Source organism: Haematobia irritans, chromosome 3, assembly GCF_050003625.1.
Source record: "Haematobia irritans isolate KBUSLIRL chromosome 3, ASM5000362v1, whole genome shotgun sequence".
Lineage (NCBI taxonomy): Eukaryota > Metazoa > Arthropoda > Insecta > Diptera > Muscidae > Haematobia > Haematobia irritans.
In genome coordinates, this window is record NC_134399.1 from 229,923,308 (window position 1) to 229,940,619 (window position 17,312).

The 17,312-nt window shown below is 31.9% G+C and overlaps 1 protein-coding gene and 1 long non-coding RNA gene across 6 annotated transcripts in view; one reads left to right on the plus strand and one right to left on the minus strand.

The window, feature by feature from the left end:
• Positions 1–17,312, plus strand: part of up (Troponin T, skeletal muscle) — a 452,387-nt gene that overhangs the window by 44,252 nt on the left and 390,823 nt on the right. The window lies entirely within an intron of this gene.
• Positions 7,192–8,788, minus strand: LOC142230318 (uncharacterized). 4 transcript variants are annotated; one of them, XR_012720650.1, is made up of 4 exons: positions 8,585–8,788; positions 7,726–7,799; positions 7,566–7,658; positions 7,192–7,495 (listed from the first exon to the last, which is right to left on the minus strand). It is a non-coding gene; the product is annotated as an uncharacterized LOC142230318 (long non-coding RNA). The 4 variants fall into 4 exon arrangements; XR_012720649.1 differs by lacking the exon at positions 8,585–8,788 and adding an exon at positions 8,439–8,544 and having other exon boundaries at positions 7,726–7,802; XR_012720648.1 differs by lacking the exon at positions 8,585–8,788 and adding an exon at positions 8,439–8,533.

The following is a 17,312-nucleotide window of genomic DNA, read 5'->3' on the forward strand; positions in this document are numbered from 1 at the left end:
TTTACTAACATTGTGTATCATCCCAGGGCGTTAGCCGATTTAAATTTTAATTCTAGAGTTTTTGTAGAAGTACAAAAAATTGTTTCCATTAAAAGTATTTGTATCTGGAAATGCAAACCTTTATATAGCTCCCAGCAAATTTTAAGTAGTTGAGATGATAACACAAATGTTTGTCTACATAGTGGTGAAGGGTATAATATAGTCGGCTCCGCCCGACTTTAGACTTTACTTACTTGTTTTTAATTGAAATGTATTCAATAAAAAAATGATAGTATCAATCATCAAAGCCAATTAAAAAATTAATTAATACAACTAATTTTTGCGATTGAGTTTTTTTGTTTTGATTGATTTTGCTGCATATTGCCTTTAACACCGCAATAAAATTGAGAATGTATAGTTTTATCAATAGGGGTAATTTATCGCTTCGGAAATTTCGACAAAATTTGGAAGGATGTCTGGATGTCTGAGAAAATTTCTAGCTCCGCCAATGGTTGTTACACTCTTAATATGCCAAGTGTCACTAAAATAGTATTTGAATTTAACTCTAAAGCGTTTTATGTTGGTGAGCGCGACTATTTCCGTGAGCGTAAATCTTTACTCACGCACACTCACGAAGAAAATTTTTACGTGATTCACGCACCTTATATATATATATATATATATATATATATATATATATATATATATATATATATATATATATATATATATATATATATATATATATATATATATATATATATATATAGATATATTCAGGCTCCCTTACTATTCAGTCCATCGTGATTACGAAGGTTGCCTTTCATACTTCGGGCTTGGGCAACCCTAGTATTGCAGTCTGATAGCTCCATCGTATTGCTTCACATTTTTAAGGTTCAGAATCCATGTTTTAGAGATATCTCAATCTGAGTGACAAAAGTGCTTCGACAATGGCTTCAATGCCAAAATGTATACACACATCTTAATGGAGAACCAACGTGGTATCACAATGGACTGAATAGCCTAATGGAGAATAAGATAATCTTAAATGAGAAAGGATTTTTCGATAATTCCTATTTTTGATCTCTAAAGGCAAACTTCGTATTACTACAATTATTAAGATTTTTTTATATATGACGCACTTTCTCATAAAGAAAAAAATATTTCTTATACACATTTAGTTTTGCATTAAGTTTTGACTAACTCACTTTGACCCACTTTGTCGCTATTTATTCAGGTTTATCTTTGTAATTAACTAGACGGAGAGAAAATGTGTCTGACTACTTGATCCATTTTCTATTGAAATATTTGCCAAAATGTAAACGGGCCTAAGAACATACTATATGACAAGTCAAACTTATTACTGTCATTGGAGTACACAAAAACTAGACTATTATTTGTGGAACGGAAAGCGGTCCCCTCCAAGGAAACCGGTTATAGTCAATTGCGGAAATTAAACGTGAATCGATACGTGCATTGAAGTCTATTCCGGAAATAGACTTTAACAACTGTTACGAGAGTTGGAACGGACGTTGACATAAGTGTATTGCAGCCATTGGTGATTATTTTGAGGGCTACAAAATATCATTACAAAACAAAATCACAAAACTCGTGGTATTCTTTCATTTCCATTTTAGGGCGTAAGTTCTTGGGGTTTATTTCCCGCAATAAAAAATAAATAAATTTGCCCGAATATATGAACAATTTTAAAACTATGAACAAAGTCTTACATTTTTTTCTCTCCCAGTAATAGTAAGTGTCCGCCTGTAGTTTACCCACCTTTTTTCTTAGCGAAGATATGTTGAACAAATTAGTAACATTTAATTGCTTATGATTCTAATTAAAGTAATAAATTCATAAAATCTCCTTTGTTGCAAAATACTTTACTTCCTTGGGTTTTACAGAAATGTTGAAAATCACACGTAAACATTGGGTACTCTTGTACTCCGCCTCATCCTATTGTACAGGCTACGAATGATGTCCCTATGATAGTCAAACAAATATATACAGATTACAGATACCGCTGTATCGCCACTACCGCAGAATGTTTGAATTTGATGGGGTGGGTCACGTGAAAGAATGATATCCACATTCGGATGATGCTTTATTTTTTATCGCGTTCGAGAATGCATGACCGACCACATGAATAAACATTCTGCTGTGCAGTCAAGCATATACTTGAGGGGAGGAAGTCATGATTCAGTAGAGATGAGGACAAAATAAGGACTGAGATGCCATATCGCAACAGAAACAGAAAAACCCATTCCATTCGCAAACCAACAATGTGTCATCAAAAACCACAAGGATAAAAATATCCTGGTTGAGTCTCATCGTTTTTTTTTCGCATCTGGACAATCATACTCGTACGTATTGGATATTGGCCACATTCGAACCCATAGCGGGATACAAAAGTCGACTTATTTAATTTTGCGATTATTCAATTTTTTAAGTTAGAGTCGAATTTTAAGAATATTAACATTTGGCTAAATTACTTTATATACACCCTCAAAAAAAAATCGCTTCTTTAACATATGTTCCAAACATATTTTGCAGGAAGCACATATATTATTGGATACTGCCGAAGCATTAATATGTTTTTTTTATGTGAAAATATTACATGTTTGGAAGCATTTGGAGCCCTAAAATATTATATGCTTGGAAGAATTTTTCCCAAAGGCGATTGTGCTCATACTCGTAATTTTCACTTCCACGAAATATTTTAGTTCTTGGCACCTTTTTCTGTAATACATATAATGTTGAAGAAATTATTCACTTTTATGATTTTTTTAAATTTTACCTTTCGCCTACACGGAGAATCGAACCGAGGACCATACAGTTTGTAAACAAACACACTATCCACTGGGCTACGTAGCTGTTATAGTCACCAGCAGATAATTATCGTTATAAGTTACATTTATATAGCATAGTTTGCAGCGCCCACGAGCCCATGCAAACATAATATTATTTAACAGAAACAGACATTTGTTTGCCACGTGGAGCAGTGGTTAGCATGTCTGCCTTGCATGCAAAGGGTCGTGGGTTCAAACCCTGCTCCGACCGAACACTTTTTTTATTTTTAATTTACACATTTATATTTATACTATATTAAATTTTTATAATGAAACTTCGAAATGATTTATAGTCAGTAACAGTGCTTGATATAAACGAAATTGACTCATTTTTGGATAAAATATTATTTTTTATTGCAAAAATAACAATTTTGTAACAAAAAACTGTGTTAGGTACAAAACTTTAAAATTTGGAAGGAATTCAAAAACTAACAAAAGAAGAACGTGGAGTCGAGTATAAACATACATAAATAATTTTATAATATAAACATAAATTTATTTAGGCGTGAACAGTTTTTACTATCATTTAACACCATCGCTCTAAAATGCCTTTTATATTTCTTTAATAATTCATTTTAAAGAAAATAAACTTTTTAAATTGAATTAGCTGTATAGAGAGCACATATAGAGAGCACATCAAAATATGGGTAGATAACAACAATCTCCAGAATATGCATTTATAAAAACGCAAAATTTATAAAAATAATTAGGCTTCCAGAAGTTTAAGAAGTAAAATCCTAGTATTAATCTATATAGGCATTTTATAATAAATAAATCAATATAAAAAAGAAAAATACACAAAAATCAAAATGTAGGGCTAATCAGATAGAAAGTTTAGATGTTAAAAAATGTAATGTGTCGGATATATAAAACAAACATAAACTGCCATAAATTAGGACGGGCGGAATTTTAAGTAACCACTACTATACAACAGATGACAGGAATAGCTGGACAGTTACGAATATTGTTTCTATAGAAGTAAAATGGTGAAACATCGATTTATAAATGGTCTATCAGTTATGGACATTAGAGGCCATTAATTTAATGTAAACAATTTCTAGTGGCTTTGAGGAAACAAACAAAAGGGCCGGCTCACATGGTACGTTGGCAGAGCTTTAATTTAAAATTACAGCTTCAAAGGACATCGAGTGTACATGGAGATTTCTGAAGTAATTATCTCCATATACAAAATCTGGGCCGACGGGAAATTTCCGGGTTTTTTTATGGATCTCAAATAACTTAAAATTTCTGACAAATCTAATTAACATTTTTGTCTGGGAAAAATTTCTTTAAAAAAAAATCGAAGATGGGTTTATATGTAGGTGCTATAACACAAAATTGTCCGGTATGACCCTTCATCGAACTCGACATGCCTGCAAAAATTCAGAACGTTAGGTTCTACTGCTATATTGCCTTAAAATTGTACCTTTATGAAGAGTATATATAGGGTCAAAAATAGATATTTTAATATGTTAAAAATGGGCAATGATCAATTCAGCCCATATTCTAGTAAAACCTGCTTTTGATATCACCGTGAAATTTCACCCATATAAATACACTTTGAAATCCAGTATTTCGTTTTTCGTTGTTCGATTAAAACCCCTAATGGATCCTAATTTGTCGAAATATTTCTTTAGTTACAATGATATTAAGTATTTTTCAAATTTGGTTTGACCGGAGTCGAGCAAATTTTCTACGACTCCGGCTCCGACTCCAGCAAAATTTTCAGACTCCGACTCCGCCTTCACCTCCACAGCCCTGATCAATACCTCTCTTAGTGGTAATGTGAAACGCCGTTCCGTTTCGGATATAAGAAGGAGGTCATTTTTCATTGATCTAACAAGAGAATCCGTAGGAGCACTTAGTGATAAGAGAGAAGTTCACTTCTGGTATCACAATGGACTGATTAGTCTATGTTATGTGAGCTTAAAACATCGGGCTGCCATTATACCTAAAATAATCTTTAACATTTGATTTAAAACTAAAAAATCTTCAAATATAGGATAAAATAAACCGCTTTGTTATATCCTGAGAACAGACGTAAAATTTTGAAAATAAGATTTGTATTCCCATTTCAATTATACAGAACGTGGATTTGTACAGTGGTTGTATCATTTGTATATTTTACGAAGGCCGCGTCTTTAGTTCGAAATATCAAAATCCGGGACCCACAATGTTTAATGAATAGCATGACCGTCTTGCATAGAAAGATTGATGGATTCAATCCTAGTTTCGATTGACCACTATAAAGTTTTTCAGCATTACTGCTGAAAACATGAATTTAACAAAGCTTTTCTAAGTGGTTTCACCATAATGTCCGATCGGTATCGGACTCTGCTATAAAAAGAAAGTCTATTGTCATTGAGCTAAACATAGAATCGGGCAGCTTGTTGAAGAAAATTTCTTAGTTTGAAGGAATAAATTGGACTTCAATATTGCATAAATATCTGAAGCTCCATACGCAGTTAAAAAAATCTGAACTGTTTTGTAGGAATCTTTATGTTTCATTTGTGTATAATTGTTTCAACTCTTTTAAAAACACAAAAAATTACTAAAGTCAAGGCAACTTTCTCAAAACATAATAATACCATGAACTAAGATAATGTCAAATTGGCTTGAATGACCTAGAGGTTCACTGTTTTGACTGTATCCTAGGTTAGGTTATGTTAGGTTAGGTGGCAGCCCGATGTATCAGACTCACTTAGATTATTCAGTCCATTGTGATACCACATTGGTGAACTTCTCTCTTATCACTGAGTGCTGCCCGATTCTATGTTCAGCTCAATGACAAGGGACCTCCTTTTTATAGCCGAGTCCGAACGGCGTTCCACATTGCAGTGAAACCACTTAGAGAAGCTTTGTAACCCCCAGAAATGTCACCAGCATTACTGAGGTAGGATAATCCACCGCTGAAAAACTTTTGGTGTTCGGTCGAAGCAGGAATCGAACCCACGACCTTGTGTATGCAAGGCGGGCATGCTAACCATTGCACCACGGTGGCTCCCTGACTGTATCCTAATCAAACCAAATACCAAAATCCTTAAGTAAGTGTTACAATATTTCGATAAATAAATTGGTAATAAGTCTCACGGAATCTTCGGCAAAAAATAGCAAACATTCTGCTAGAGTTCAATATCTGGTTTTAGTCTTACACGAAATGCCTAATAACTCATCATTATTCTGTATGAAACAAAACTTTTTCGTCAATGTATTTTTGCTCATATCAAACCACATTGTTATCCGCATATCATTTATTTTTCCGGAAATTTACGAAATTCGTAGAAATAATTATATCAATAACATGTAGTATCGTCACAGTTCACAAGTTGCTATTGTTCGAAAGGAATAAACATGTTTCCCAAAGTGATGTGGATGCCTTAGCTTATCCCGAAATTTTGCCAATATTTCATACCGTAATTCTTTTCATATGACTCCCTGCCATAGTTTACCAAATATTCAATGAAAGGAATGTGGAATGGCTGCCTTCCATGTGGTGGGAAGTATAAAAAGTAAACCAAAATGGACTAAAACAGATTATGCTTCTTTAGAAAACGAAATTTAATGATTCCAGTAAAAAGGAGCATTTTTCATCCAGCAACAAAAAAGACTGTACGACGATGACAATTATAACACATTCCAACTACAGTAATGGTACATTGTACACTCGGAAGTAAGTTTAGTAACTGCATGAATAACACGGTAGTTCCCCAAGCTTCTGTTACTTCTGTCAACTACAAGTTATTGTCAAATGTAGCCATTGTGAAGCCAAGACTTTGTTGGAGGTAAAATCTTTGTTGCATTTGTAAAATGCCCAAAGCTACTCCAAAAGTTTTCAATGTTTTAGAAAGATGGACAAATTTGTAAAGGAAAAATTGAAGTTAACAATGTTGAGCAACTACAAGTTTTACATTTGTTGTTGTAAAGGGAAAAAATGTATCTTGGTCAAATTATGAAATGAAACAATAGCAATTTTATGCATTCGTTTTACTATTATTGCCTACACCGAAAAAAAAGTTTACTATTGTTTACGAAAAATGAACTAACCCATAGTAAGAATGACCATGATTTGGCGCCAAAGATTTTTTTCATCTAGATAAGTTCATGATTTTCTTATAAATAAGTTGATGTATTGCATCGTATTTTAGTTCATTCTTACTACGCTGTGGGAAGAATGTACTTACACTCATTCAAAATATTCCTGCTATCCGGAAAAATGAACAAGTTTTTGGGAATCCTATATTTAGAAATTGGTTTCAAATAAACTGTTTATCAGTATAATTTTCAAAGAAGTAAATAAATTGAGGAATTAAAGGTACAACAAGCCTGTATACAACTAAGAAATTTTTCGTACAATATAAGACAATTTTTCATAACTACCAGTATTTTATTTCAAAAAATTATTATTATATTACATAAAACTATGGCTTATGATATACAATAAAAGAAATGTTTTTATTCGTACGCTGTATGCTGTTACTTTTCGGTAGTTAGTAATTGCTTCTTCAAATGAGTAATATTCTATGTTAGTAGAATGAAACTAATTAATATCAATTTCCATTTTTTATCCATATGAAAGATATATGCCATAAGTTGCTATTTTCATTTCATTTTTGTCCAATTTCACCGATATCGCTAGTTTTTGTTGTGTGGATTTGCGTCATAAGCCTCTGAAGTTAAAAAGGTATATAAAATATAAAAATATTATCAAATTCTATGGTATTTTGATCTTTAACTTACAAGAGAATTTTCTTAGAGCAAATAGGGATATCAGCTTAGTTAGCATTAAACAGTAAGAAGATTCCAAAAAATACCATTAGATTTGCTGTCATCCTGCAAATGAAAATTATTTTTAATAAATAGAAATTTTGGCTTTATTACAAATGGACGAAAAACTTACCACATTGAAAAAAATCATCCAATTACTACATTAGTGGAATCATATCCATGCACAAATGGGACATTTTTGAAATCCTTCTCAGAATATAAATGAAATAAAAATATTATAAAATTAGATATAATTTCCACTTGTCAATATAGCATTTAGTATTTATGGTGGATATTAAGTTCGAGTTTAGTGGCTAAAATCTCAATTTTTCATGATTAGTTTTCTTTAGAAATACATGGGAACAAAATTGAACCGTTTTTGTGTTCATTTAAAATTTATATCAAATTTTTAGTAATTTGAGGTCGCTGAATCCAAATTTACACTTGTTTTTTTAAGAGCTCGACTTTTTGAGATATACGGTTATGTTCAAAATTAAGGCACTTCCGCTATGTATATTGGAATAACTTGAAAACGATTCATCATATTAAATTAAAAAACCAGCGTTCTACATAAGCTTAAAAACGATTTCCTGTTCTTAATCGTGTAATCCATTTAAAGAATATAAACTTAATAAAAAACTTGTTTCGAGCTATTCTCCATCAAGTTATATTTAAAATTGCATCGAAGGCGTATAATTTTATACTTTTCTTACTGATTTATTTCTGATTTTAGCACCTAAACTCGAACTTAGTACACACCTTAAGGACTCGCTATAACATAAAAATATAGACTCAAAAAATTGTACTGTGATCCAGATGTAGAGTAAATATAGATCATTTTATTACCACTCATTATGAATATTTTTATGTAAACCAATTTAAAACCGCACTAATTTTAAATTATTAATAGAAATATACAGTTTCTTAATATGTGATTTATTTTAGAGTTATTTATTTTTTTATAAATATAAAGTGTTTTTGTTTTCTCTTACATCACACCATTCACTTATCAGTTTCTAAAATGTTACGAAATAAATGTATTTTTATTAACAACACAAATACCGCACGCAAGCGCACCACGTGTGCGCTTCATAAATGCATCAACAGAACTGAATGCACCAATAAAACTCAAAGACACAAATAGTCATAAAGGACACATATGTAAAGAAAAACAACTCCACACACACACATGATCCCTTTCTGATCTCGCTATTGCAAGAAAACAACTATCACCACAAAAGATACCAACAACACACATTCCATAACATCATCGCAATAACAAACACAAACAAAAAAAAAAGATGATGCAATAATTTCATAATTTCTTCTCACTTCAATTTCCAGTATCACGTTTATTGATTAGTTGGTATTCTATCTATAGGATAAGGTAAAATATATTCAAAATTTACGAGGAATCCATAAAAAATTATATACACCCGTCAAGGATTAAATTAACTACTTTTTATTCTACTTTATCTAAAATTTTCAATGTGAGGAAATATACTCCAACTTATAGTAAAAACCGAAATAAGCTGTAGGAAGCCGCCATACGAATCGGTACTGTGGTTAAGTTAATTTTTACTACAAAAATTTTTTTCCATACAAAAAATTTTCTTAGTAAATTGTCCACATTTCGTAGTAAGATTTTTATATTGCCTAAGTCTTTTTATAATACAATCAACGATGCATTAACTATTGTATTGGAAATTTATTTAAGGAAAAATCCGTCCCATTTCGTAGTTAGTGAACTAAAAAACATTTACTGAAGTTTTATAAGTTTTCCTTTAGCTAAGTTAATTTTCGCAGTGGTTACGAAAAATGAACTATATTACAGTAAATTTTTTGAACTATGTGGAAGTTAAACTGGTCCTAAAATTAACAAGACACCTTTTTTTCTGTGTATTCATTATCAACAGTTATATACATGAAAAATAGTGTTTTCGTATGATTTTTGTTACAAAATCTTTTTAAAATTTCAGACTTCGGAAAGTGATAAATTTCACTAAATTGAAATTTCCTTCTTGGTGTTATATATTTGGCTTGTATGTGTGTTACCTAGCATGGGGTATAGTGGTATTTACCCTGTAGGAAGACTGGGGTCTAGGGTCTCAAAGTCACCACTTTTGTCAACTATTAATATTAGCAAAAGAATTTTTAAAAGACTAGTCAAAAAAGAAATCGAATTTATATAAAAATTGAAAACACTTTGAAGAGAGGATATATTTTAGTGAGTGTCTTAGATTGCACGATTTTGTGGAGGCCGACATTTTAACGCGATGGACATTTTATTGCGTCTTTGGAGGGACATGACTAACAGAAATCAGAATTTGCGAGATAAAACTATGGTTCATCGAAATAGCATCAACCAGAAATTGCCTAGAAAAACTACTGGTTAATTTAAAGAAGGAAGGCCTTGCTATTTGCGCTTATTATAGGTAAAATCTGTTTAAACTATGTATTTTATTATGTATAATTAATTTTTATACCCTGGTGCATATGTTTGCAATACCCAAACGGAGACGAGATAGACACATGGTGTCTTTGGCAAAAATGCTCAGGGTGGGCTCCTGAGTCGATATAGCCATGTCCGTCTGTCCGTATGTCTGTGAACACATTTTTGTAATCAAAGTCTAGGTCGCAGTTTTAGTCCAATTTTCACTTCAAATTTGGCACAAGTATGTGTTTTGGCTCAGAATAGAACCCTATTGATTTTGGAAGAACTCGGTTCAGATTTAGATATAGCTCCCATATATATCTTTCGCCCGATATGCACTTATATGGACCCAGAAGCCAGAGTTTTACCCCAATTTGCTTAAAATTTTGCACAAGAAGGACAATTAGTACTATAGTCAAGTGTGCCAAATTTTATTGAAATCGGTTCAGATTTAGATATAGCTCCCATATATAGCTTTCGCCCGATTTACACTCATATGACCACAGAGGCCAATTTTTAACTCTGATTTAGTTGAAATTTTGCAGAGGGAGTAGTACTGGCATTGTAGCTATGCGTGCCAAATTTGGAAATCGGTTCAGATTTGAAATCGGTTCAGATTTAGATATAGCTCCCATATATATGTTTTTCTGATTTCGACAAAAATGGTCAAAATACCACCATTTCCTTGTAAAATCGCCACTGCTTAGTCGAAAAGTTGTAAAATTGACTCTAATTTTCCTAATCTTCTAATACATATATATCGAGCGATAAATCATAAATAAACTTTTGCAAAGTTTCCTTAAAATTGCTTCAGATTTAAATGTTTCCCATACACGCAGAGAAGAAACATGATTGTCACAATCATATTCGAAGAGCAAAATAATATGATAGGAGCTATTTTTGCGGCGACCATGTAACATTTCAACCTGCAACCATGTTGGTTCAGTGAATATGGTTCTAAGAAAAATATAATTGTCCTCATCTAAAATGTTATTATATTGATAAAAAGAATTTTGTTTGAATGAAAAGACAATGGTCACGATTTAAAATGTTATTGTATTCATAAAAATGTTTTTCTCCTAGTTAAAGGAACTTTATTTATTTGTTTTTATTTATTTATAAACTAATTCATTGTTTATTTGTATTTATAATGCCGTTCAAGCAAACTTCATATATGTTTACACACTCTATTTTATTTCAATTTCAACAATAAGTAATTATTCCATATTGACATCGTGCCCATCAAATGTACAAACGCAGACATCATGTAACTGCAAATAAAAATAAATGATACCATATAGCAAACTGCAGAACAAAATACAGGTACATTTTTTCATTTACACTTTTCGTTTTTGTCTTCACATAAAACCACGTGCCACTTCTGAATAAATAAATTAACACAAAACACAGTAAATCCGTATTCTCCGTCCATTCCAAGAAACAATCAACACATGACTTACGCGCAAAATGAAAATCGTGTGTACCTGATCAATGTTTTTATAAAATTCTTTACGCTGCAAAAAATTTAAAAAATTAAATGGTCCCGACAAAAATTTAAATGGTCTTTATGGCCATGTAATGGTTCTAGACATGTCTATACTGAACCTATAAAAATACTTTTTTCCCTGTAAAAAAGTAAAAAAATGGAATGGTCAGGAACATGATTTTCCCGACCATTTAATGGTTTCAAATTCTATCATTTAAATGATTGCGGTATTTGAGAACCATTCAAATGCTTATTGCCACCATACATTTTTCTCTGCTCGAGACTATTTTTACAAAGACAAAATACATGGTTTTCGCGGCAATTACATGCTCTAGATAAGCATTAAATGGATGCGGCAACCATGTCCAAACATGGTTTTTCTGTGCGTGTATTTTTTTTACTAACATTGTGTTCCACCCTAGTGCATTAGCCGACTTAAATTTTGAGTCTATAGATTTTGTAGAAGTGTATCAAATTCTGTCCAGATCGAGTGATATTTAAAGGTAAGTATTTGGGGCAAACCTTTATATATAGCCCCCAACACATTTGACGGATGTGATATGGTGTCGAAAATTTAGATCTACAAAGTGGTGCAGGGTATAATATAGTCGGCCCCGTCCGACTTTAGACTTTCCTTACTTGTTTTTGTTTTTCTATTTTCAGACTTTATTTTATTTCGTTCTGGAGAATTGTCAGATAAATGTTTAAGAGCTACCTTTCAAGCAAACTACTACAAGCATGTCACAAAATAAGAAAGATTGGAAGCGATAATAATGAGGCCAACTTGATATATTTATTGAACTAGCTATAGGATGTGTACATAAATATTTTTATTTAGAGGTTTATCCAGATTTTATTGTATGTAATTTTTTGCCAATACACATAATAAATAATTTAAATTAAAACAAAAAAGTAACACTTTTTATTTACAAAAAAAAAAAAAAAGTGTTGACTAAAGTAGCGACAAAGTACTACCGATTCATTAGTTCCAATGTCTCCATATGGTGCTATAAGTACCATCTAGTCAGTAGTTCTATTGTCAGTAGAGGATTTTCAATGATAAGCATATGTTAATATGTCTATAGTAAAGTACATTGTGTGGGATATACTTTGTCAGTAGTACTGGTGACATGCTCAGTAGTGATTCACTACAGTTTCACTACTGACATTTCATACAGGGTACTTTACTGTATTGGGTTTTATACTTTTAAAATTTTTGGAAAATTGACTTTCGATTTTCCAAAATCGATATATTAAAAATACCATTTTTGCCTATTGCAAATCTTGGAAGAATATAGAAACTTTCAGAAGAGTGAAACATTTCTCATTATTCCCATAATATTATGTGAACGCCTCATACCAATGGTGATAGACAGTATTCAATCCTCTACTCCATTTCTCATACGAACATTAGCGGCAAGTATTAATTTCTGGTCATTAAGCACAAATACTCAGTAAATCGATATATTCAATAAACCTGCACTGTTTTTCTTCTTTTTCAACAACGAAGAGGTCCTCGCTCCCATTTGTGGAATTGACATAATATCAATGGTCATTGATCAAATTGCCTTATGAATTGCATGGTGGTTGTAATTGAGTAAACGTAAGGATATCTCAGGTATCCATTCATGTGCACAGTTATAGCCCCAATATGTGATGGTGACATGGAAACTATGTCCGAGAGGTAGTGCTTGGTACAATCGAAGGTCCTGTTGTTGATACTGCGTTTCCGTTCAGTTCTATTTTTTCCATTGAAGCTAATGACAAATGAATTGACAAACGATACGGACACCACTACAGTGACACCACTCTCACCGTGTTCACATATGCTTTTGGATGCGTTTGTATGGATGGGGGAAATCTTAAGCGAATGCCACTTACCTATTCAGTAGCATGTGATGCCTGTTGGATAAATGGACAGATTGTCCACTACAATGCGAGAACGGATAACAATTGATGGATGTTCAAAGTGTATGTGACATTGCCAAAGCACGTAGTGAATTGTTTGTTTTTCAAAAAAATAAAACTGTTTGGAGTACATAGGGAACTATAAGAGTCGGACATAGCTTTACGGCGCATAATCATGCTTCTCAGTCTGTAGTATGAATTAAAGGGGAATAAGTGAGCATTTCGTAATATTCATGTTTCGTCAGGTGACTTCACACCCTTGACACGGATACTGATCACTGCACCGAATTGGATCTCAAAATTTAATTTAACTTTTATTTAAAAATTTAAACAAAATAATTATTTAATATTCTTTGTTCATTGTCGATGAATTTGTATCACTTTACTGATGAAAAACACACTTGCACGGTAGTGAATTTGATTTCTTCCACAAGCATATGGCACAACTTTTAAAGAAAGATATTTTGAAATGAAACTGACTTCACTTCAGAAACATGCAGGGAGAAAAAAAACATAATTGTCAATTTTCAACAATGCGTTGCCAAAAAAAAAAGCCAAAAGCAAAATGAAAGAAATAAATATATGCATGAACAAGTCTCATCCTGCAAAATGATTGAAATGCTTTTGCATGTGCGGGAGGATGTGCATACACCCAGAAAAAAGTGACCCCTTCTTTAAGTTAAAATGAACTCATTGTGAAGAAAGTTGAACTTCGTATAGCGCCAAAGACATTTTTATTTGTTTGAACGATGTGATTTTCGTAGAAATTAGGAATAATAATTTTCCTATATTTATATACCACTATACTACAGAATGAAAAAATTTAACTAATTTGAATTCATATATGGAATGATTTTATTGAAATTTTTTCATTCATTTCGACAAATCTTACACATTTGTGGTAAAACTTTTACTTCATAATTAGAACTGCTTACCTTCGTTTTTAAATACAATTTTATTTATTTCTATAAGCAACTTTATCTTCAATAAAAGACATGTTTTATTAATATATTGAATATATTTATTAAGAATCAACAGCATCGAATCTCTTTGAAATATTAGTTTATTATTCCACTATTTCCAATTTCCGTGTGATATTATCAACTGTAAAACGCACTTTTTCTTCTTCTTGTACTTTTTACTTTTAATAAGTTGCTGCCCAACGATTTTGTCCTCCTTTTACAATTTCAATACCTACAAATACAAAACATTTTTGTTGCAAAAGGTTAGCGTCACTGAATATTACCTGATAATTGAAGATTCCAAAATGAAGACAAATGAAAGGGTTGTTATTCTGCTGGTGTTTTCTTTCTTTATACACTATCACGAACATTGATAGATTTATTTAAAAAAAAAACGAAAATTTTTCACACTAATTTAAAATAACAAATATTTTATATATTTTATTTGTTATTTATTATATTATTTTACCATTTTATTTTTTAACAGTCTCTCCGAAACAACGCGATTCCAACTAAAAAACAACCGACGCGCAAATATATCGATTACACCCACGCGCAAACACATCGATTACGATTACAGGTATCGATTAAAGGTAGACAATAGAAATTTAGGAAAATTTCCTATATTCTAACAAGTGTGTTTCCTTAAGTTTTGAAAGGATTGCATACTTCTTAGTACGAATGAACTAAAATATTTTTCTATGCCAAGTGTTGTTCGTATGTATGAAAAACTTTCTATTATAAAGGAAGTCGCAATTATCATTTTATAAGAAATTTTACTAATTTTGAGGAAACTTGGTTTTAGTTCGGTTTTTGTTTATTTTTACGAATGCTTTGTTATCGGTGAATAAAATTTTCTTTTTCAGTAGTAAATTCTTATACCCAACGATGAAAATAGTATGAGTAAAATTACATGCCTTATTCTAGTTAATGAACTAATCCTAACTGCTTACAGTTTAGGATTTTTTAACTGAAACGAGTAAATTTTATTATTTTTCACAAAAATTTACCTTAATGGAAATAAAATGGATAAACTATATTGATGAAAATTTTTTCCTTTAGTTTCGAAGGCACTTTTTTCTGGGTGTAAATTGCATAGAAAATTTGAGGCTTTTCACTCCTGCAGAGAACTTCCTTTCAAGGTGTTGTTGATGCCAACTTAAGTCAACAATGCTTTGAACAGACCTAAGTCGAGAATTCTCTGGCAACGACAACTGCTTGATGGCATGGCTGAGGGAAATATGGAAAAACAGAAAACTCTTAATTTCATAAAACTTCTTAAATTGAACAATGTTTCATAACCAAAACCCTAAAAGATAACGTTGTACAGTGCTCTTAGGATATGTAGTAGTCGAGCGAGCATCCAGGCAACTTCAATTCCTGTCGCATTGATAATGGCATAAATTTAGTTTGCGTCATGGAATTCACTTTTCGAAACTTCACAACTCAGTTCCTTATTTCCATCAAACATTTTGCAGGAAGCAATTAATAACAACTGTGTCCTGAATGGATTTCAAAGGTGTTCTTTGAATGGAAAATTTCATTCTGTGAAAACTGCAGCTGCTGCTACCATGTGAAGAAATAAACTTCTAATGTAATTCCAAAGGAAACTAAATTCACTTAAAATCTGAAATACTGATAAAAGGCATAAACGATTTATTGCACATTTGGAAACTTATAATTTACAATCAATGTGAAAATATAAAATATTCCACATGTGTATTCCAGGATTTTATTAGGCCTGTTATTGATAATCAATGGGAGCTTTACGCATTATGTTTTTTTCATTTTAAATGAAAAACCCTACTGTTTTACTTAAGCAGATACCAAAAATGGACATTGAAACCTTATTTATTGAAATGTTGTTTCTTCACTCAAAAAAGGGAACTTTATACGGCACTAAAGCCAATTTAATTAAATTTTAGTTCGTAGAATTTTACTTCAATATTTCATTTCATTTCATTTCATTTCATTTATTTATTTATAATCCAGAAGCCCCACCGGGCCTAAATGATTACAAGTACTACAAATGACACTAAACTAACTTAACTAAAGAAAAATCTTTAAAAAAAATAATGTGAATATTATAACAACTTTTAACACGAATAAAGACAAAATGTTTTAATTGGTAAAATATTGCTTATTTCCAAAGACAAGGATGACCAAATGTGAGCCAAAAGAGTTCAATTATATCAAAGCTTAGATAGAATTGTTTCTTTGAATCCGCCACATGACAAAGAGAAATTTCGAAGCTCATATGGAACAAGCGAATTCCAAAGCTTTACAGCCCTTACCTGAAAAGATCGCTGCATGACCAGTGATCGGAACAGAGGCATAACAAGGGCAGAAGTTCTAACCGAATTGCAAAAAGCAAATTTAGAGCTCAAATACTGAGGACTATCGAACTTTATGGTTCTGTACAACAATTGGATAACTCTAAGATCGATAAATTTCTGGAAAGAGCAGCCAAGAAATTGTATCGTGTAAGGCGTAACATGTTGACGGTAATCCAAATTGAATACGAAACGAACAATTCGATTAAAACAAACCTTTAATCTGTCCAAACTCCCTTGGGATGCACCGGACAATATTTCAAGCCCATACAAGATATGTGGTAATAATATCGTCATCCCTACTTTCCATCGGACATTGAAGGGTAACACAGAAGCAGTCGTATATATTCTCCGTAACAAAAAGGATATTCTAGCCATTAGCCTGTTAACATGACAATCAAACTTCAAATCAGCATCGATATAGAATCCCAAAATTTTCATTGAATGAACATTTACAATATCTAAATCACCTAGTGAAAAATACAAATTTCCGTGCCCGGAATAGTTAAAAGTTATTGATTTAGATTTTGTGGCATTTATCTGTATAAAATTAGAAGAACACCAGTTGTCTAGTCTAGAAAGCTCCTCATTCACCCT